The sequence below is a fragment of the Drosophila albomicans genome, chromosome 2L (genome assembly GCF_009650485.2).
Source record: "Drosophila albomicans strain 15112-1751.03 chromosome 2L, ASM965048v2, whole genome shotgun sequence".
NCBI lineage: Eukaryota > Metazoa > Arthropoda > Insecta > Diptera > Drosophilidae > Drosophila > Drosophila albomicans.
The window spans coordinates 23,835,879-23,860,184 of record NC_047628.2 but is presented as its reverse complement, the minus strand read 5'-3'; the positions used below and the strand labels follow the sequence as shown (position 1 = coordinate 23,860,184).

The window sequence follows — 24,306 nt, the reverse complement described above, 5'->3', positions numbered from 1 at the left end:
GTCACAACACACAGTTCTTCTCTACATATACATATCTCTTTTCCTCCGCGTTGTCATCTCTTTTCGTCTTGCGCCTAATTTAAGGAAAATCCAGGGGAAAAAAACACACACACAGAGAATAAAGCTGCATCAGATGAAGGCGAATGCTGGCTTTGAATTACGTCAGAAATAAAAGCAAAGAAGCATGCCGCAAAAAAAGAAAAAGAAAAACATATCCTGAAGTCGAAGAATATTTTCACATATTGAACAAATGTTGGCACTGGCTCTCTGGACCCCGAGTGGATTTCCCCAATGACTTTGTCCTTTTGCATTTGCATTTCAAATTCGATTCGATGGCTTTTTGGCCTTTTTCCGTTGGACACGAGACAGACAAGTGGACAAATGGACAGTGAGTCTACAGTTAATTGGAAAATCACAAAAGCCCAGCTAGCTAATCAGACGGCATTCCAATGCTCTTTTAACCCAACCAACCAATTTACCCAACTGTATATTCAACCAGCCCTAGTTGCTTTTTGTTCTGAGTTGTTTTAGCTACTTGACCAACATTTGCTAATTAATTGTTCTACCATATGCCGCAGACGGGGACTAAACATATGTAATTGAATTGCCGTTAATTGAAAGGCGGCCTCACCATCATCGTCATCATCATCATCATCGTCTCATAGGCATCATTATGACGTTGTTGATGATGTAGAGATTGGGACAACTTTTGTGTCGCCTGGCATAATAATTATATTTGTTATTTTGGCAACGAAGCAAAACAGAAACCACACACCACACACTTTCGCATTCGCATTCACAAAATAACCAAGACCAAGACCAACAAAAAACACAACAACATCAACGACAACGACATCGACGGCAACTTGAACAACAAATTGGCAGGAAAACAAATGCAAAGAAATGCTTTACAGCGAAGCAATTCAAAATGCTTGTAAACATCAGTTTCGAAGTCAATTCAGTGGAAATTTGATTTAATTTATTTGAAAATATAGGAATAAAATATACTTGATTAAATCTTGAATTGTTGCAGAAGAATCCATGCAAATTGTGTGTTTAATATAAATGTAAGATATTTTAGATTATTTACTCATTTTTTTTATTAAATGTATATTTATACATAATTTTGCTACAATTTATGTAATTGTTTTCTTATATATTAGTTTTCGTTTATTTGAATTTTTGAAATGTTTAGATATAACTTAAATATCTTGATTAAATATTGTTTATTTTGTTTGTTGGGCAGTATTAAGTATTTAAAGTATTAGTATTTATAAAAGTTAGGTATTTAGTATTTATAGCAATATACAACATACAACAACAATATACATATGCAATAAAATACATTTCGATATATTTCAGTGACCATGCAAGAGGTTTAAGTTTATAGTTTATTAAAAAAGTCTATGTTAAGATAAAAGTTCAAAACGAATACTATAATTTTATGGTTGTTTGTATAATATAAGCTTACAATATATAAACTTCGGTATATTTTGCTTTATCTCATAAGTTTATTTATACTAAATTTCTTTAAATAATGAATATTTATTTATTACCTTTTCAATATAAGCCCAAGTATTTTGCGAAATTAAATATTTTTGGAATGAATTGTTTATCATTAGAATATTTTATTTATTAATGCGTATTGCATTAAAATAAATTGCTTGAGCAATTTATTAATGTTCATTATTACTACCATATGTTATTCCGCAATTTGATAGATTATGAGGTCACTCGATATACAAACTTCTGCTGCCCTCTCATCTATCTTACTCAGAGTAGACTGCTTGAATAAAATACGCTTAAAATGTTCGACAATTTTGTGCCGAGTTTGGGAAAAATCCGTTGAGTGTTTTGTCATGCTTTGGCTTTGGCCTTTTGACTTCAAAATGCGGCCAACAAAATATGCAAAACGAAATTGTGATGGCGGCACACGCAGCGCATTTTTGTGGGCCAAGTTTAGACGACATTCAGCTGGTAGTAGGCTGACTGACTGACTTTGTGTGTGTGTGTGTGTGGCTTGGCGCATTTGCATAATTATAAGATAAATAACAAAAATTTACAACAATAACAAACGGAGCTAAGGCGTCGAGGAATGATGATGATGCAGCCTCCTGTGACAACTGCTCTGCCCTCCTGCTTCATCTACTTTCGACTTCTACTTCTTCTTCTCCAAGCTGGTCGAGAGTTTTTGTTTTATTTGATTTGTGAATGTAGCAAGAAAAGCAACAAGAACAACATTGTACTTTATGCAAATGAATGTGGGCGAGAGGGCGTGGCAGCGGTCGCCTTATCTCATAGTTGAAATAATAAACAATTGTGGAGCGCAGAGAGAGTGAGAGAGAGGGAAGCGAGTTGAGAGTGTGACAAGCGGATGTCGTGTGTGTGGCACACATATTTCACAAAAGTGCCAAACAGGAAACACAACACGATGACATTTTGTTAAATTTATTACAAAATGGCCGCCGCCGTGGACAACGTGGCCAATTTGTGCAATTCGTTTTTTTTTTTATTTTCTGTATGTTCTCAGCCATTTCTGCCATTCTGCTGACATCGTGGCTGTCGGCTTAAGTGCCTCCTCCTCCTCCTCCCCCAGTTCCCCAACGAAATGCAGATCCAAAGTTCGACCTCGAGAGTTGCATTAACTTTTGACACATTGATTGCCAAGTGTCTCAGCCAACTAGCGGTTACTGTTTTAACTTAATTGATAGGCTCTGTGGGGGGTTGCATTCACACAGTATTTTATTCCACTTTTTCTCTTTACTCTACTCTGATTGTCGACAATAGTAGTATAAAAATATTTAATTGCATTTATTACATTTTTGATTGGCAGTTTGGCAGCTCACATTAAATGTGCTTCTCGTGTTTCCATTTGGGCTTTATGCAATTTTAATGGCTACGTTGAAAATATTCTAGAAATTGCTGCTGTCTTCATTTTTCGGCAAATTGCGACTTTTCTTCGCCGTGTGCCATGAATTGAGGTCAGCTGTGAGCTGTGGTTTATTAATTTTTCAATGTGTTAATTAGAAGTGACAAGGTATCGAGAAAGGGTTTTAAGATAACTGAATGTGTGAGTGGGGCATATGAATGTCGAATGAATAGAACGAGCGTTGAATATTTAAACGTTTATTAAAGCAATTGCTCATTCCTCAATATTTGTATCTTAAAGACAGCAGTGAAATATTTGCCTAAAATATGACTCCTTTAATGATCAAAGTCGAGCAATGTTGCGCTATTAATTTACATGTAATCTTATTAGCAAACAGCAATTGACTGCATAATCATATCACACGCCCATCTGCTTTCGGTGGCCCGACATAAACTATGCGAACTCGAATTTCAGCACTTGTCGAGTTGTACTCATTGATTTCGGCTTGCCACGCCCATTAATTAAACACAAACAGTGGCAACAAGAAGAACAAATACACACTTTGGGCGAACAAAACGCGCAATTAAGTAGACGCCGTGTTGTCGAGTTGAGTTGAGTTGAATGTCGACAATTAAATGCCACGCCTACGAACTTTCACGAAAATAAAATTAAAAACAATAAGCGCTGTCTGAGCTCAAGAGGCGACTACAAAAATCAGCGTATTTAATTGAAACTTGCAGCAGCCGCCACAATCACCGACAGCAGCTCTTCTTTCAGCTTCATTCGAGATGTTGGGCTCATAAATAAAATATGCCAAACGGAAAAGAGAAAAGCAGAGGGAGTCAGCGAAGTTGACAGCGAATGAAACTGTGCCTTAATTCCCTTAGCGTCCTTGGCGTTCTCACTCCCTCTCTCCCTCTCTCTCGCAACTGTCGCTGTCAATCACGCCTTCTCGCTGCTGATTACACGAACGCGGCCATTTAGGGTCCAGCCTGACATATTAATGAAGTAGCCCAGGCAGCTGGTTAAATGAATGCCAAGCCAAACGAGAGAGAGAGAGAGAGCGCATTGTGATGCGGCAGCATTTTAAATCAATTCGTGAAACAATTAAAACTTGACTTTGGTGTCTGCTTTTCCCGCTGACATTGCGCATACGTCGTGTGGTTTTTGGCTGTTCTCTTCTGTGGTTGTTGTCGTTGCAAAGTTTATTTGGCCTCATTTGGATATTTTTTTTTCTTTGGCTCCCGTTTGGCACATTTGCCAAATGAGAAAAGTGACGCAAAAGTTTGTGTAAAAAAACACACATTTGAATGCACGCTTTGTGTTTTACGCCAGACTCACTCAAATGCACTCACTCAGCACTCAGGACTCAGCCGAGTCAGAGCACTCAACGCAACGCATAACGCACTCAGCGTTTTGTCTGCGGGGCAAAGTTGCCTCTAGTTATATGACTTTTGCTATCTGTCTGTCTGTCACTTTCGTGCTCTCTGTCTGCGCTTTGCATAATTAATTTTTTAATGTCAATCATATGCACTGTGTGCCGTGAAATATATGCGCACTGTTTATCCCATTTTCAATTTAAGCACATAAAACGCTTTCAGTTTTTCCTTTTGCTGACGCTGCCTCCGCCGCTGGCGTCTCTTTTGTCTCTCTTCCAGAAGAAGTTGCTAAAAACTTTTCTCATGTAATTGAATTTGTAATACACAGATTTTAATTTCGTTTCTCTTCTTTTTTTTTGGTGCCGTAATGTTGGGCGCATAATTTGCTCAAATTGTTGGATAATTGAGACAGCAGTTTGACATTGACAATGTAAACCAGTTATTATGCTCAAGGTTGAAACTTTGCCCCAATTATGATAAAAGATTGAGCTTCAGCTTGCGGTGACTGAGCAAAATTGATAGTTTAAGAAGTTTTCAGCTGCCTTTCTTGGTTTCTGATTTTAGCAGCCAAATTGAGAGTGGCATTTGAGACAAAGAATTTAAATTTATGGTAATAAATCAATTAAATTGCAAATTGATTATATTAAATTATACAATATTTACTTCAGGATTCTCCTTTTAAACTTATTTGGATTACATACTTTTAATTGCATTACTTAAAGCAGGAAACGCAAATACTAATTATAAGCTTCAACAAGTTAGAAAGCTACAGTTGAATAGGATCGACTATAAGATACCTGCTATCCCTTTTAATAAAAGCAAAACAGTGCGGACTTCTTCCTAAAATATACCAAATTAATATACCAAAAAATACTTAAAATGAAAATATGGCAAAGACCATATTTTGTTTTTTTTTTGTATGGTGTCACATTCAAAATAAATATACAATATACTATATAAATATACTGTAAAATATACCAAGACCGTAGTAAGCTAGAATTTGTACCCATTCAAAAAAATGTCTTAAATAAAAAATAATAAATAAATAAGAAATAGAATTGTATGGCAAAAACTACTTTGCAAATAAGACCCGATTAGTTGCTTTAGCTGACAATTTGGTAATGTAGTACTATGTATATCAATATACCAAATTTTGACCCAGGTATATTTTTGTATTTTTGCGGTATATTAATTTGGTATATTTGAAGAATTGAAGAATTTTACCTTGGTATTCTGAAAATCTACATTACTTTAAAGTTTATACTTTATTCGACATTTTAAATGCATCAAAAAATGCCACAATAGTTTTCCCTAATCGATTAAGCAATTGGGTATTCTGAGCTGCGTAAATTGTCGATGCCTTTTTGTGACTCTGCTCTTTGAAGTTTTTGACATTCTGTTTTGTTTTTGTCGTTGTTGTCCCTTTGATGTTTTGAGTCAACTTGCAGATCACAAGTCAAAAGAGTTGAAATGTTGTACATCTACTCTCAACAGTTTTTACACCTGGGGCTACGAATATAATATACCTTGACAAACTATACTACGAACTGTCGGCGCTTTTCTAGCAGCAGCTGCACACAAATGGCTGGAAAATTGATTACACATGACACGCCTCCCGCTACATACACACACACATACATACACACGCCCACACAACGAACACCTAGCTAGCGACAGTGCTAATGGGGAAAAGCAAAGAAAGGAAAACATCCACAACCATCACACACAGAGATGGAGCAGAAAATGTGGAAAGAAAACTTTGCACACACATACACATGAGATGAAAAATTACAACAAATATTAACAACAAGAACAAGAAGAAGAAGCAGAAGACGAACAGCAATGACAATAGCAAATAGTAATGGCATTGACAATAACAACGCTTACAATAGCTACCACTATTTGTAAGCACAAGCAACAACAGCAACAGCAACAACAACAGCAACAGCGAAGGGCAAAGATTTTGAGCTCACGAAAAATCCTTGCGAACAATGTGACAAACGATGTGTGAAGCAGTTCACTGGGATAGCTCTGGATAGCTAGCTGAAAGCGTGAAGTGCTCGCTCGCCTCGCTCTGAAGTGCTGCACAAAGGAGCCGAAGGGGAGCAGGGGCAGCAAAGTGCTGGATGAGTGCGATGCGGGAGATGGGGGAGGGAGGTAGCCAAATCTAACCATACAGTTATCACAGGACTTACAAGACAAGCAAGATACTCACACACACAGTCGCATTACGTATACGCAACGTGAAGCAACTTGGTCATTTTTCATGGCAAACGACAACGACGACGACGATGACTACAAATCGTGACAAATTCTTGATGCGGGTTAAGTTACACATTTCTTTTGCCCAATTTCCTTATTTTTCTTATTCATTTTTTTTTGCTGCGCTCTGCTTTAGTCAACTTTTTGGCATTTGGCTTAAAACACATTTTCAAATTTTTGCCGCTTGCATACGCAAATCTTTCGACCCACGCACCGATCAAAAAAGAGAGAGAGAGAGAGCTTTCTAGCCTTTTGCATTAGGTTGTCAGTTTGGCATTTGCTTATTCAATTCATCTGCCTGGAAAGCCATTAGCATTGCTCAGCCATAAAACTCCAAAAAAAAGGGATTCTCACGCTTCCAACTCCAGTCTCCACCCCTCGCATTATACTTTTGCACACGAAAAATAATAAAACAAGCAAATACCACGCAGCAGAAAGAGTGCAAAAGGAGAGGATATATTATATATATCTATACATATATTTTAAATATTTCCCATTCATTTTTTACTCCATTTCATTCTGTCATCATCATCATCATGCGCGTCGTCGTTCTCGTTGTCGTCGTCTATTTTCCCTGTGTTTTTACATCAATTTCAAATACAATATAAAAACGTTGGCACCCGCATGAAGCAAAACGCTGTTTGCTTTTAGTAATATAAATTAAATATATAGCAAGATGTCCAAGCGTACAGTAGCTACTGGCTACGAGGTCTCATAGATTTTAATTTAATAGTAAAATATATGGAAATTAACCATTTTCGGAAAGATCTTCTAAGTGTATTAAAGATGCATTTTTAATAATTTCTAATTCTATTCCTAACTATAATGTTAATCTATTTTAGAATTACAATTCTTTTTAGATTTTAGATTATAAATTTTCAAAATTTTTAGCACACATTTTTGTATTATAACTATTTTACTATTTGCATAAATATTTACTAGACTTTATAGCCGGTATTTATTTGACTTTTTACAACCTTGCAATTATTCGCCAATATTCCACTGATAAATAGCGCATTAACCGGATGTCTGAGGTCTTACTGTAGCGGTCCTTTGGCGCGTTACACCTGCACCTCCATTATCATCTGAGGCCATATTCAATGACAGCATTTTTAATGCAATTTATGGTCGTTAAGGCGACAAAATATAATAAAAATGAATAATATTCCAACTGCTGCTGTGTGTGGCAATGTACGACGCAATGCGACCAGCAAAAACCGCGTGCCAACACGAATGAGTGTGTGTGAATGTGTGTGTGTGTGTGTGCCATATGCAACACGTGACGTGAGTCCTGCCACAGAGACCACGGGTACCCAGAGCTGCGTAGCACACAGAGCAACGCAGAGTTGAGAGACGCGAGTCGCAAGCGCGAGACAAATTTATGAGTGCCACAAAATAAATCGGCGCACCAAATGTGCGAAACAATGCATAACTCAAAGGCTGACAACAAGAAGAACAACAGACAACGGGAACAGCAACAGCAACAGCCATAACAATATTATTATTATGATTTTTTATGATTGCATGCAATCTCCATTAATAGAATTCACCACAATTATGCGCTTAACTGAGACAGACCGTTGATCTATGTGAAATGTTACCAAAAATTGGTTAAACGAAAAAATCGCTATGAAGGTGACATCACAATTTCTACATTTTTTTAATGGCAGAGTCAAAACGAAATTAATTCCAATTAAAAGGGCAGATGCAATCAAATTTTTAGGATAAAGTTAGTCTTATATAAAAGCGGTCTTAAATACAGATAAGAGATTTTATTTGGTATTATCCAAAACATCATGAAATACACATAGAGTGCACCCATAAGAATATTATAATTATTTATATTATGAATATTTATGTTAATCTTTATTGATTGCTTTCCATAAGATTAAAAGCAAAATCAGCCTTTGGTATATTTTTAATATTTTTGCGAAATTTTTATTTGGTGCATTTTCTAATTAAAACTACATTGTTTTGCTTTCATTAAAAATGGGTAGCGAGTATCTTACAGTCGATGACACTCGACTGCAGCTTTCTTACTTGTTAAAAACGTGAAAAAATATTGAATACATATTTATTTTATGGCATAATTTACTTTAATAAAATGATGTGGTATTTCTAGTTGAGATACAAAATCAAAAAATTTACAATTCAATTTAAAGCACACGCTGACCACAAATCACATCAATATTGCATGTGCTTTAAAGACGCATCATATAAGCCATAAGCCAAACATTATTAACGGGATAAAAGTGAATATTATGAACACGTCAGGTAAACATTAGCCAACTTGTGTGCCAGCAAAATATCAGCACCTGCAGCAGCTCGCAGCAACAGCAGAAGCAACTGTAAACAATTCAATTAATCAAAGTAAAGCGAGATGAAGCATAATAAAAGGTATGCACCAAGTTTAGATACTCTTTAGAAATAAGTTATGCTAAAGATAAACATAAAAATAATCTAGATAATAACTGTAAAATCAGCCAGTTTTAATCTTCTCATAATAAATATCAATTTTAATCTCTTTGCAAACCAGAAAAGATATATTCAAATATTGCAATCAAGTTGCAAGCAGGAAACTGTCTATATACATTGTAAATCTCTATAGAGCAAACACTTTTCCAGCACACACACACACACACTCATTCTTCAATACAAACACAGTCACTCGCACACACACAGAGACGTTTATATGCATACTGAAACGCTCACATTTATTTCAATATACGTTTCGAACATTTCGAAGCAGTGGGGAAAAACGCTCATAAAAAATTCAAAACGCCCTAAGTACCTTGAAAGTAGCAACAACAACAACAACAACAACGGAAGTGCACACATCCAGGATAGTAAAGAGATGTGTTGGGAGGTATTGGGTTGAATCAACTGAAGCAACTTCACCAGCAGATCTTCAGCTCTCCAACACTCCAACTCCAACTCCAACCTTTAGCTTGTTGTTCAAACTGACCCGACACGCATGTTTATGCGCTTTTTACAGCTGCTCCACGCTTATCTTTTGCCCCAAAAACTTTCTACGAGTGTGTGTGTGTGTGTGTGCGCGCGTTAGAGTATGGGGTGCGTCTGTTTGAAAAAGTTTTTTAAAATAACTTTTGTGGTCATTTTGCTAAATACTTGGGGTACATCAAGCAGCTGGCAGCAGGTGAGGTGGGGCGACAGCTCGTTAAAGGCTGTCCAAAATTTATGGGTCAGCTTAGCGTCGCCTATCAGGGGCACCATCATAGCCGTGAAGCGGGGGCAGGATGAAGCTAACGCAGCCATCACGAAACTGTAAAGCGGTCACAACTTGTTTTTAGCTTTTTTTGAATACCGAGTGAATTCAGAGCAGATAGGGTATACTAACCTATTTATGTAATAATTATATTTAAAATAAAATATAAAATAAATGATAATAAAGTAAGAAAGCTAAGCTGTGCATCCATTTTCACTAACACCAATACAATGCAATAACGGTAATAAAAATATACCAAATTAAGATACCGAGAAAATACTAAAATACACTGAACCTCATATTTGGTATTTCTACGTACCACTGCATTCAAAATATATCATATTATATATTGTATAATATACGGAAATTCATATTTGGTATATCGACATACTGGTGAATTAAAAATATACCATATATTGCATAATATACCGAAATACATATTTGGTATATCGATATACTAGTGCATTCAAAAAATACCATATTTGGTATATTGGCATACTGTCGCATTCAAAATATACCATTTATTACAAAATATATCAGATTGTCAACCAAAGCAATTAGCGCCCCACAGCTGAATTCACACCTTGCTATATAAACTTATTATTATGATGTCAATATTCTTCCAATTTGTCTTTCACAATTGAGAATTTTACATAAATAGTAATGCAAAAAGTATTTTTATAGCAATCTGCTTTCATATTGTTGCAGTCTCGTCGGCTCAACCTAAAAAGTATACCAGGTATTTTCTTGTCACGCACTCCACCATTAGTTCACCTGCCTTGTTTGCTTTTCGTCATTGTTGCTGCTATTTTTAAGCTTGAACTGCTTTCGGCTCCATGAACGCGTGAAAATTTTGGCGTATCGAGCTTACTTGCTTTTTGGGTCGCGGCCTTTTTTTTTCAAAAGTTATTTATGTCCTGATGGCCACGCTGTTGTCGCTGATGAATCGAGGCGTGAATTTAAAATAACCAATAGCTAATAATATCAAGCTAGAAATTTAAACTGTGAAACAAGAGAAAAAACAATAGAACAAAAAAAATCACAACCGAAAAAAGGTAAACTACAAATGTTGCGAGCTTAACCTCAAATCAAAGCAATCATCAATCATATTTTTTGGGTCACAAATCTTGCTGGAGGCACTTTGCAAAGCCAAAAAGTAAATGTTGCCAGCATAAACTATTTAAACAATGTCAGGGGTGATGCGCAGCTGTTTCAAAGTTTAGTTGAATGTTAATATAAATACACCATTTAAAGAGAAAACTTATATAACTAGTCAAAAATTAATTTCTTGATAGGTCTGCCCCAAAAGTATATTGTTGCTACTTTTTAGTGCTAAATAAGCACATGTCATAATGAAAACTCAAATGTGTGCCCACTTCGAAAGAAGAAAACTCAAAACTCGAAAGAATCTGCTATATATAGAGATTGAATGGCGTTCCAGTAAATGAAATGGCGGCCACAGGAAACGGAAATTTCATTGCAGAGAGCAGCAGAGTTGTCCATAAAACTCGCAACGCGCTAAGAAATTGGCCATTGGCAATCAAAAAAAAAGTTAGTGAGAAATGTTCGGCCATTCCCCTCGCCGCCCTTTCCACTCCACTTCGCCTCACTTTATAACGCACCACCTGCCAAAAGATAAAACGCACTTTACAGTGAGAGGCAGACGGCACTCAGAATGAGACGAGAAAATTCACATGCGATGTTTTTCTTTTATTATATTTGAACTTTAACACAGCTACAATATAAATTAAAATGGCGGGCACTTTGCCAAGTACAGAAAAGGAGAAAGAGAGATAGATATAGATAGAGAGAGAAAGACAGAGCACAAATGTGAGTGTACTACCAATTCCCTTTGCCTCCCTCTCAACCACTTCTACGCTCTCTTGTTCTTTGTCTGTCTCAGTGTCTTGCACTTAGCCCTCTGGCAGCTGTCATATGAAATTTTTGGTAGTGTATACATATATATATATATATGTTACACACACAGTCACACTTTCATATATACAGTTGGGCCTACGACTGCGTTGTCAGTCGTCGAGGCGCGCAGGATGTAGAAACAGATTCGACTCTTAATAATTTCCGCACTCGAGTTGATCGAAATCATAAAATTTTATGAGCATGCCAAGAGCGCGTAAGTGCCAACTGTGCGACTGTATTGGTATATGTGTGTGTGTGTATGTTGTGCCAAAATGGCTGCCAGACAGACACAATGAGCCAAACGCAAGCAAAAGGCAACAATGCGACAGACAAATGGACAGACAGAGAGACAGACACATCAGTCCAGGATTCGTTCGCTCTCCGCAAAAAGTAAAAACCTTTTTTAAAGCCGCAGGGCAAGTGAGCATAAAGTTTGCCTTTTTTACTTCTGTCCCCGCTCTTTCTGCCACTTTTCTGAAATGAATGATAGATACAGAGTGAGAAAGACTGTAAGTGAGTGAATGGAAGAGATAGCTGAAAGAGAGTGTATATGAATAATGGAACTTGTTTCATATCAGCAGCCAAAACTAAAGTTGACTTTTTTCCTGGCGTTGATTGAACGCTTTCCCATGCACTGTAAGACAAAGAGCCAAATGTGTGGATACAGCCATCATCACATCAAAGGTAGAGATTCTTTCCACTCACTGTAATTTAACTAGACGTTTGTGTTACGCTTCGTATTTAATATCTACCTCGATCTGCAATTCAGAATTTCGTTATAATTCGCTAGCCGTTTGTTGGCTTTTCATTTTGATTTGCCTTCTATACTTTTCGTTTCTCTTGTCCCTCGTTTCGTTCCGTTTCGTTTTTGTTTGCCAAACCATAAAGTCATTCAATCTCATTTCATGCAATTTCTACGCTTTCATTTTTCATCATTTTATTCCTCAAACTTTTCTTTTCTCTCTCATTTTTTTTTCTACAATTTGCCATTGCCTCAATTTATGCGCTGCCAGCACTGACATGACCCACTGATATAATTTTCGCACCATCGCGCTGCTCGAACAATGCACTTGGGAAATTAATTTCCAGTCCTGCACGTTGAGAAAGTAGCAAGCATTTATTTTTACTTTTTTTTTGTTGCGTATACGGAACCCATCAGATTGCGTGCTGGTTGTTCATTAGATTCGAAGCTAATTGCAGGCTGATAATCGAATAGAATTGTATAATTTAATTGCTTGAAATCCATTTAAACATTATTTCTAAACATGAAAAAGAATTGTAGTTATAAATAAGATCTCATATATCATCTTTTGCTCAATTGATTTAAACGCCAACTTCTATTATTTTCTTTTATCGGATGTTATATCATAATTTCACTTGGCTCAGATTGTGTTGCAGTGTGCCAGAAATGCCAAGAAGAAGGGAAGGAAAAGAGAGTAATAAGAAAAGCGAAGGACTAGCTAAAAGCGAGGGCAAAAAAAGAAAAATTGGCACGCATTAAGTGGTTAAGCAAATAAAACAATTTAATTGGTATTCTTATGAGAGGCATTGCTCATACGCCGCGTTGCCCATCTATGGCCTCTCAATTAGCCGAGCAGCAAAAGCCTTTGAGCTCTGCAAAACTCTCTGCCACACTAATTGCGAGTGTGTTGTTGGCCATGCAACAGTCGTTGCTGCAGCCAAAGAACTTGAGCTTTGTTAGAAACATCTGCGTCTCTCGCTCTCCATCTTGGCTTCGCTTGTGGTCTTGGGTTCGAGTTGAGCTGAGTTCAGTTGAGTTGAGTCGAAAAGGCTACAAGTTTTTGCCATTTTCTTGCATGTATTGCGCCCCAAGGCGACATGCTAGCTTGTCTGCATGTTAACAGCCCGCGCGACTTCGAGCAAATAAATCTAAAGGCAAAGGAGCAACAGACAAAGCAGCGGCAAAACAACATAAAAAAAAAATAGCAGAATAGAAAACAAAAGCCTGCACCGTTATGTTTATTATGCCAAGCATGCGAGTTAATTCCTGGCATTGTTTTAACTCCCCCATTCCTGCCGGTGACAGGCAACAGTAAAGAGAAGTAAAAGGGCTACCTTCCCCCCTATTCTCCTTTCTTCTTTCCCGTAACTCTCTCTCTTTGTATTATCTTTCATCTCCTCAACTCATTATTTTTATGTTAGTCGCGTGCAACACAAGAAAGAACGTTAATATAGATATTGAGCGAGGGAACTACATACATATATATGAGGAGGAACCGATTGAACAAATTTGTATAGATAAAGTTCATAGCTAAAGGATTATATGGCGTTGCAGATAAGTAGCTAACCAGGTTAAATGTGAGCTTTACGTGTGGAAGCAAAAAGGAGCATGACAAGCCAAACAGCAATCTCCCTGCTAGACTGTTGTTTAAATTGGTATCAGCGTGATATTATTATATTACATTTATATTTAAAGCTGTAAAAATGCAATACACAAAATGCAGGGTCTAAAAAATTGAAGATAAATCTTTTAAAATAAATTTCGGTTTATGGAATTTAGAAAAAGTTTACGGATATGATTTTAACTTTAAGAGGTTAAAGTCATCTAAAATAAATAAAATAGTATTTTCAATTACTTTTCTGTTTATAATCTTATCAATGGGTGTAATACTATTGGTTGTTTATAAATATATTTGATTTCTCCATTCAATGTCTTTATACTTTTTTTAATATATGATCTTCAATCCTTGCTTATCAATTTCGAAATGGATAAGAAATAAATAATCTTTGATAAATCCTTGCTTTGAATTGTAAAGGAAATAAATAATGTTATGCCTTATCAAGCTGCAGTAAAGACATTCAATTTAATCAAATTCTGATTATCTAAATGTATGTTGTGCTTTATAAATATTTAATATCGAAATTCAATAGCTTAATCATTTCTGTTGCATATTTGATTCATAAATTGACTGCCCTAAAAATCATTCGAGCAAAAGGTTCAATGAATTGGCATCACAATAAATGTGCGATGGGCAAAGCAATGCGAACTGTAATGGCATTTTAATCATCGCATGGTTAAGGGAACTTCTTCAAAGTTTTTGGTAAACATTTGCACAGTAATAACCACAAATCACTTGTCTGGGCGTGAAACTTAACATGAATTGCCAGCTAGTAGATGTTTGGTTAGCATTGCTCTAAAGTACTGAGCGGGTGGAAGAGAGATAGAGTGGGAAAGAGAGAGAGCATTAAATGCTAACGGGAACATCATTAACCCCAACATCAAGAACTGGAAAACCTTCGAAGAAGAGGTAGAAAACCCGAGAACGAAGGAATCTCATTAGTTGTATGGCCAAAGTCGACTTATCGACACGACGTCCTAGAACCAAAAATTCAGGCCAACTGATACATTTAATTTTATTTATAACGCACGCATGGTCTCGACACCCACCAACAACAACAAGATTGGAGACTGGCAACTTGAAGTCTATGCCACAATCAAGCGTAATACGAGCATAAATATTAATGCACTGCCGCCTTTTGAGGCAGCAGAAGGCAGCAACAAGGACAGCGAACGACGCACCTGAGCGCAAACTTATTGGCTTATTAAAGTCTAATGCCGTTTTTTGTCTCCTTTGTGGCTGCGTGTGGGCGATGGGCGATGGTGTAGGCGTTCGGTGTAATAATGGACTCCCCGCTGCCCTAATTGTCTCACCATCTCACCTTATCGAGTGGCAAGGTGATAGACAGAGTCACCAAGTTCAATGTTGCATATTAATGTTACTTACTACAACAGACAATATTGAACTACATACCTTTTGCCCTCATTCCATAGTCTCTGCATTCGTGATGCGAGATATCTGTTTTTGTGGCCATTTAATATCAATGTGGATTATTACATGACGCTCGGAAATATCGAAGTTTGTGCTCGGCAAATGGTCAAACTGCTTAAGCCTGGGCCAATATGGGGCATTAAGTGAGCTTTGATGAATGCTCATGAATAAGCAAGCGTGGCAACTTGCTCAACTTGCGACTGCTTGTATACCCTGTACATGAAGTTGAGGAATTAATGGATAGCATGCTAGCTAACTTCAACAATAAACATTAAATTCGACTTCAATTATTGTAATTGATTAGCAATATTAGATGACTTGATTCGAGTTCATTAAATTTATTCAGAAAGATTCAAAAACTATTCAAATTAATCACTTTCAAAACAGCTAAAATATATTGCAATCTTTTTTATAAAGTGTTTTTTGTGCATCAACAAATATACAAATGTAACTATATATTTAATTTTATTAAATCACCAGAGTATCAAAATATATTTAGATATCGCTTGAATGTTTTATTAACAATCCGTCCTAAGATAGTCAAAAAATGATGGAGGAAATTACTTTGGATTATGAATTGATGTTAATACTTTCGCTTATATTTTTGCTTTAAAGATTGCCCTCAAATTTCATTCTTTTCAATCCAATAACTATAGAGTAACACCTCGTCGTGTGGGCTCAATCGCAACTTAGCCCAACAGTTATTGCTATTCTCTTTTATGAAGCTGAAAAATCAAGTCGATAACATTGTAGACCTCATGAACGATACGCCAAGCACGCACCGAAAGAAAACAGAAAAAAAATAAAAATAAAAATGTACGTAGGAAGAACGAAGAAGACAAGGCAAAAGTTTTCAACTCAATTTTCTCGGGCATTTTGCTTAGCAATTTTTCTTTTTGGTTTGCATCTTTTAAATATTTATGCTATTATGATGTGCCTCAATTTATGAATTTGCCAAAGTATTTAGTCAATAGCTTAAAAAACAAAAAGTTGGCAATTTTTCGGCCAGAACTCTTACTGCCATCTGCCTCTGCCCAATGTCTCCTCATGGAGATGGAGATGGTGCTGCTGCATATTTTATGCTCTCATCTTTCCAGGAACAGCAGAAGCAGCTCTGCGAGGAGTTTTGTTGGGCCTCTCTCTTATCGATGTAAGGCATGGTCATATTTATGGGTATGAGTATGAGGAGGTCTTGAATTTATGTTAAAAGTTTTTGCTTAATGTGCACAACTGCAGGGTAGTGAGATCTTAATGGAAACAATTTTAGCCAAAGCACTTGAATTTTGTGGCGAAAACTTTTAGTCGGCACTGTGTTGTTTGCCAAAAGTTATATTATTAATATCGAAAAATGATATTCGACTTTTAAACACACACATTGTTCAAGTAATTTCATTTAATAGTCATGCAAATAACTATATTGACTTTGCTTTAACCAGATGCATCGAAGATTAAATTTGATTTCAATTAATTGAATTAAATTTATGTTGATTTGATTCCCTGCTATTTGCACAGTCATGCTGTGATTTTAGTTTTTTTTTTTTTGCTTTTCCGTTTACGTGTCTAGCATAAAAACTCCATTAAAGTTAAACAAATAAAATTTATGACTTTTCAGCACAAACATTAAATAGGGGAGCAAAAAACAAAAAAAAAAATACGACAAGCGTCAACAATTGTAATTTGCGTATATTAAAGAATCATTAAATTATATTATATTATATTATATATGCGTGTATGTTGAACAGTTTTATGCCAAAATGTATGTAGGAAATCAAACAAAAATTTTCGCAGGCACTGTGTAAAAATAAAATTCGAAGCCAACTCAAAGGGAGCTTCAATTAAATTAATGATGGCTTTGATGTTGACATAAGCAAACGCAAACAAATGCGTTTGGCTGCGCCAAAACCAAAAAAGGAAAAAAAAACAACCGAAAACGACATGAGAAGCAAAACCAACAGAAAACCGACAAAAAATAATACGAAAAGCAAATGTGGAAAATGTGTGTCTAAAGTGGAAATTTGAAGCAAACGTTGAGCTCCCATTTGGGCTGCACAAATTCCATTACACAAAATGCCGCGAGGCTGCGACCATTCTGACCCGAAATTATTTAGACGGCACACCAAAAAGTCGACAAACACATAGACACAAACACACACAAGCACACACACCCACGCACATATTACGTATACGTATTATTTTATTTTTTGGTGTCCTGCAGCAAATGCACTGACGCCAGTCCATTGTTTTAATGCCCAGCTGTTGGTATTTTTTTTTTTTTTTGTGTTAGCCTACTCTATACCCTATGACAAATTAGTTGGAGGAAATTTGTTGTTAAGTTTTGTATATTTTACATTTATTATTATGAAGTAGCTTGCTTTGGCTAAAATTTCGCAATGCTTTGCGCTCTATGGTATATTTTGAATATAATACTTTATAAATGTACCAAATATGGTATATTTGATGTATATGGTATATTTGAAGTATTTTGTGGTATATTTATTTTGTATATTTTAATTGATTCATTTTGCATATAATAATTGTTATGGCTAACAATCTGGAAGATTTTGTACTCTATGGTATATTTTGTACGTACTACCATATAAATATACCGAATATCCCATATTTTAGTATTATTGCAGTATATTAATTTGATATATACTAATGTATCGGCTTTAGAGCTAAATAAATTTAAAATATTTTTATTTCTTCCTCTATGACAATGAATTTCAAACTAATTTTGTTAGATTTTCATTAGAGTTTGGGAACTTCATTCAAGAATAATAAAATAATTGATAAATACAAAAATGTAAAAAAGTTGTTCGCTTTGTTTTATGTATAACACATATGTATCTATGAACTTTATGCTCTTGAATTCGATAACCTACCGTTAGGCTTTGTTAATTGCTTTGAATCATATTGTTATCATAATTTTTATAGTTTACTACAGGGTAAATGTGCTTCTGGCACTCGCTAATTGAGCGAATTGTACTTTGTTTTATTATTGCTGCTGCTGATGCTGCTGTGGCATCGTTGCCCTGACTCGAGTCTACTCTTCGACTCGAGAAGCAGCAATTTCCGCTCCAAATACTCGGCACACTGAGTGTGCTCAACGCTGGCAACGCTTGCGATGCCGAGGGAAATTATTAAAAGCGAAAACGGGCGCGCTATTATTTTTGACACTGATAAATTTACAGCACACTGAGACCTTGGAGTTTGTAACCTCCGGTACACTCGACACTACATTCTACATTCTAGCACATGCATCTGTTTTTCTCTAACTGTGCCAACTGGGCCTCGGCCACGCCCTTCCCCCCACTCGCAATGCTGTGGGCGGTATGGCACATGGCCATGCTTACGGGAAAGTAATATAAATCGGACCCCAGGGATAAATAAGTTTGTGTTAGTTATGACAATTGTGGATGGACTTACATACAAGCTCTAGAACTCTAGAAATGCATTCAATGTAAAAGTTCTCATATATCGTTTATACATATATCTGTGTAGTTGCTGTGCTTAATTATGCAAAATATTTTTATATGAATGGCAAATGGTAATGGCAGCTTTATGAATTGTTAAGCTGCCTGCTGAGCACATTAGAAGTTAAATAAATATTTCGTTTGCTAAATGCAGAATAAACTGAGATTATGCAGTTTATGGTTTACTTATTCGGACTTGAGTTCTTTGTTGGTGAATTGCGATTGTTGGACATATTTTAGGAAAATAGATTGTCATTTAAGTAAATCTTTATATTGCGGTCAATGTATGAAGGTACTGAACAATATTTTCCGCAATGTGAAATTCACTTCCAGACAAAAATATTTATATAGTTTAACCACAGCACTTGCAAAAGCCAAAGTGCATGGAAACCCCCCATAAAAGCTAAAGTTCCTTCAAAAAATATATATTCTCTTTTGTCTTTTTTCACTTGCAGCTCGTGCATTTGGCTACTTTCTTGAACGGCGAAGGTTGTTAGACAAACGAAGACAGGTGGCACGGAAGCGACAAGGTACGTAAATAAGTCAAAATGCAGTTGAAATGCGTGAGCCATAAATAAAAGAACAACAATGTCTAAAAGGCAAGCTAAGCTGCTTGGCCCGAAGCTGAAGCCAAAGCCAAAAGGCAATGGACAAAAGCCAAAAGACGAAGACAACAACAAAGTCAACCAAAAAAAAATAGTAGAAATATATTAAGTGCTAAAGTTTTGGTGCTGCCTGTCAAAAAGGACAACGACAACGACGGCATAAAAACGACAGCTAGAGAAACTCGCTGCAGTAGAAAAGGGCGACCGAAAAAAAATGAAAAAAAACTTATACGCAGAGCGGCTGGCATTGTTAGTGAAGTGAATGCCACGCCCATGGAGAAAGATAGAGAATAACGCCCACGCCTCATAGAGTAATATATAAAAGCGTATCCATGTTAAATTCTTAGCGCAACGTCGCGCATTGTTTGACTTGAACTATGCGCAAGTTATTTCTTTATTTAAAGTCACGAGCGCCATTGTTAACTTGTTTTTTGACCCACTCACCCACACACACACACACACTCACACATATACATACGCACAATTTTCATGCGGGCGGTTTTTGTGCAAATTGTTGGCCAAAGTCAAAGCAGGAAACCCTTTTTTGGACGACATGCTTAAGCTCAAGCTTTATGAGGCTACTAAAGCCAAGTGAGGAAGCGGCGCGGAGGCAATGGAATGGTTGCAACAACGATGGCGACGTTGGCAATATATTAGAGTGTGTGTCCTGGCTGGTGTTAAGTCAGCTAAAAGCCTTTTGCTCCTCCCCCCCGCCGAACCACTTGAATTCGCTAGCTGGGCGCAACTTTTTAGAAACGGATGCAAGCTGAATTACCAGCTACTAAAACAGAGAACGATGAAAAGCGAAAAAAAAGAATGTGTGCAAATGGGAGGAATGAGAAAGGCAATGAGATAGACAGAGGAGAGGGGGCACTTCCCGTACACATAGATGACTATTTTTGTGGTGCCCTGAGACTTCCAGCACTTGTCGTGGCTAAGTTGAAAAGGGGAGAGCGGACACAAAGCGTGGCAAAAGTTTTATGCGCGACACCAAAAGTGCAGTCAACGCACTTGAAGTCCACAGAAATATGACTTGCGAATGGTTTTGGGATTGAAATTGCAATTGGTCTGCGTTCCATGGCACAAATCCATGCCACAGTGTTTAGTTTAAGCAGTTGGCGGGTGGCGAACAAAAAAAAAAAACAAAAAAATAAAATAATTCGAGCCAGCTGACGCACTTGGCTGGGAGTAGAAAAGTCGTAAAAATAGTTTTGATTCAATTGAAATTTTGTAGAAATTTAAATATGCCAGCAATAAAATGAAATTTATGAGAGAAATTTGTTGAGTAATATTAAAATTTAAAAGCATATTTTGAAGCATGGGAAATTAAAAGAGAAAAATTTATGATTGAAGTCAGGCAATCTGGTATATTTTGACCTATACCATAAAGGTAAAAATATACCAGATTTCGAATTCAGTGCTTCATCAACATGGTCATTGGTATAATTTTAGTATTTATGTGGTATATAGTTTGGTATATTTTAAGACTAATACCGCACTATTTAGCTTATACTTAAAATAGCTAGCGAGTATGTCATAGTCGAGTACACTCGACTTTCCTACTTGTTTAAATATGCTAGGAAAGAATTTAAATTTACTAGACAAATTGCTAGAATTAGTTTGGAATTTTAAAACATATTTCAATATATAAGAAATATAAATCATGTTTATATTGTCGTTCAAAAAGTAGAACACAAAATTTAAAATATAAATGACAGTTAGGAAACACTCGAAAAACTTGTCATTAAATGAATAACTTTTGGTTTATTGTTAGCTGCAAATGTCATTAAGCCGCACCACACGATTTTAATTATATAATTGCCAGCATGACTTTTGATTTGCACATAACATATGATCACATTAAATGGCAATCATATAATTTACTGGTCAAATGCAAGAGTATTTTTTTGCATTGCCGTATTTATATTGTTAATAATTTATGTTTTTTCCTCCGTTGCCTGATTTTTGGTTTGCTTATTTGTTGTTGCATATTTCTTACATTTATTTCGCATATTTTTATTTGTTTAACATATTTGCAGCGCGCTTTTATTCGCTTTGCCAATGATTTATTGCGCAAATTTCATTAATTTGCTGTGCTGTCATAAAACGACATTGGCAACAAAAAAACAACCAAAAGAAGAAACGTTGCAACAGAGTCAGAAAAAAAAAAACGTAGAATGAAATAAAATAAATTTGATTGGCGCGTGTGTGCGTGCGCCGCATTGGTGTTAAACAAATTTTATAGCCCACCTATGGGGCGTACTTACATACGAATATACACAGGAATATAACCGAATATACGACTCAACGAATGTATTTATGACCCGCCGCTAGAAAACTCATTATACCACCGCTGCTGCTTGTTGGAATTTTAAAATATATGTATTTAGGCGTGTGCTTGTTTCGGTTTGTTACAATGTCAAAGAGCATGTTCTTCGGCTACGTGTCAAAAATTAAAAGTGAAGAGAGTTGCAAGTGAAAGCGGCGAATAGCCAATCCCATAGATTGTGTTTAATTTATTAGCAAGTGAAAATCGCGTACAACTTATTACACATACGCAGCGTTGGCCCACATAAGTCTGCTATAGGAAATTTACTTTTTTCTAATTTGCGCCTTGCGTGACTCTCTCCTTCTCTCAGTCTTTCTCTCTCTCTCTGTCTCTCTTTGGCTGCTTGCGAAAGCAGAGTATTTTCCATTAAGTCTGCAGCTGCTTTCGTCATAATTCATGGCACTCGCTGGGACACACACACACTTGCTCACAGTTAGAGAGCCACAGATTGGGGGCATGTTAATTTGTAGGCCGCTGCAGGCGGAAGTCCTTTTGGGTCTTTAAACGCAAATGAAAGGCGAACCGAAGCTTTTACTGCCGCCATGAGCTCATGTATCATTTGAGTGTGTATATGTACATATCTCTTCTTCTTTCCTTTTTCTTTCTATGTGTGTCTGCCATGTTTGTTCGCTCTTTCTCTCACTTTCTCTCTCTCTGTCTCTGTGTGCGTGTTGCTCTAAATTAGATTTTCATTTGCGTGGGCGCTCTGTGTGTGCTGCTGATGTCGTTGTCCTTTCGTTCTACCAACAGCATCCTTTTTGTTATTGGGCCAACTTTAAGCACTGTCACTACTTAGACTTTATGACCTGACACATAAAACCCTTTTTGAACCTGACCCGCACATACTCGCCAGCAAAATCAATGCTAAAATTAATTAATCCAAATTAGAGCACAGCTGCCATAAACTTCATATATGGCCATACTATAAACTTCTTTAGTTGAATTCCTTACGTTCTTTGTGATGGTTTGAACTAGATTTTGAAGAAAACAAATGTTATATATTCTACTGCGGTATTTTATATATACTAAATAAAACATTTTAGTTGCATTTCTTCAGTCTTTTAGCATTCTTTTCTTTGCAACGTTTTGAACTGGATTTTCAAAAATATATACATACATATGTATATATTTTGTAAGGTATATGGTAATATATTATTATTATCATATATTCTAAATACATATGTTTTGGTTGAGTTCCTGAAGCTCCATTAGTATTTTTCTCTTCGATGTTAAGAACTACATTTTGAAGATGATGGTGTTACAATAACTGAATTTTGAAGCACAAATAATGTGGTTATTATATATACCATATTAAATGTTGAAGGAGAAATACAATAATATGGTGTATTATATATACTAAACTTTGAAGGAAAAATAATATGATATATTACACATACTACATTTTCATGGATGTAAATTTATAATATATCATAAGGTATTTTATAAATTTTTATTCCTTACTGATAACTTTCTAACAAACCACCTTGCAAATAGAATCCTCAGTATTTAATAATAAATTTAAAGAAAAACTTTAAGAGGTTGCTGTAATTGTTCCATTACATTTCTAAAAAGAGTAAACTATCCAGTTTACGCTAATAATTTTAGTTATTCTGTTTCCTTTGTTGGGTGTTAAACTGTCTTTTATACATTTTTCTTGTCGAAATTTAAACATTAATTTCCTTGAAAATATTAATATTATTATTGTGTGGCACGCGTGTGTCAAAGCCAAGCTAAGTGAGACATCTCCAAGTCTCGGCCTTGGCCTGTCAATGACTGTCAATTGACATTTTTTCTTTTTTTATTGATTGCAGACGCTTGTATTGGTTTTGTTAACCTCGCAGCAACAACAGCCGGGTATAATCAAGTTGTGTGGCAAGTGGAGGCAATTTCAAGGCAATAAAATAGGGGGAAAATACTTTGGCCAAGGCTTCGAATTTATTACATCATTCGATGTGATAGTAAGAGTCAAGTATATGTATATGATTTGACAATTGAAGAGTCAATTGAGTGCGAACCAAGGGTAACTTTTAGTCGACTCTCTCTCTCCCTCCTATCCCGATTTCTATTACGTTATTTTCTATTTCTTTTTTTAATTTTCCAATCGTACATTGGAGAATGGCAGCTGCCTTGGCAGTTACCTTTTATTGATTGACAGACAAATTCATTTGAATTCATCTGAAATTGTTGGAATTTATGTGAATTTGTGCGAATTTGTTAAGGCCATTTTTCTATGATTTCAAAGCATCGAATCTGAGTCGAAGCAAGCAAAACAATTTCGCCTAAACGATGGCAACTTTTTAATAAGCAAACCAAATAGCAAAATGCCAACAGCAACAAATACGAAATTCATATAATTGAACAGCTGCCTAGGCTAAAAAGTTTTGTAAATAGGAATTTTAAGGTATTTGCTTAAAGCTGCCAAAGCCGACAACACGAAATTGGGAAGAACAGTAAC

General features: G+C 36.1%; 1 long non-coding RNA gene across 2 annotated transcripts in view; it reads left to right on the top strand.

The window, feature by feature from the left end:
- The window catches only part of LOC127565277 (uncharacterized), a 95,394-nt gene that overhangs the window by 69,563 nt on the left and 1,525 nt on the right, over window positions 1-24,306 (top strand). For both annotated transcript variants that reach the window (XR_007954646.1, XR_007954645.1), the window contains one exon: window positions 19,373-19,447. This is a non-coding gene — a long non-coding RNA (uncharacterized LOC127565277). The remainder of the gene's footprint in view (window positions 1-19,372; window positions 19,448-24,306) is intronic.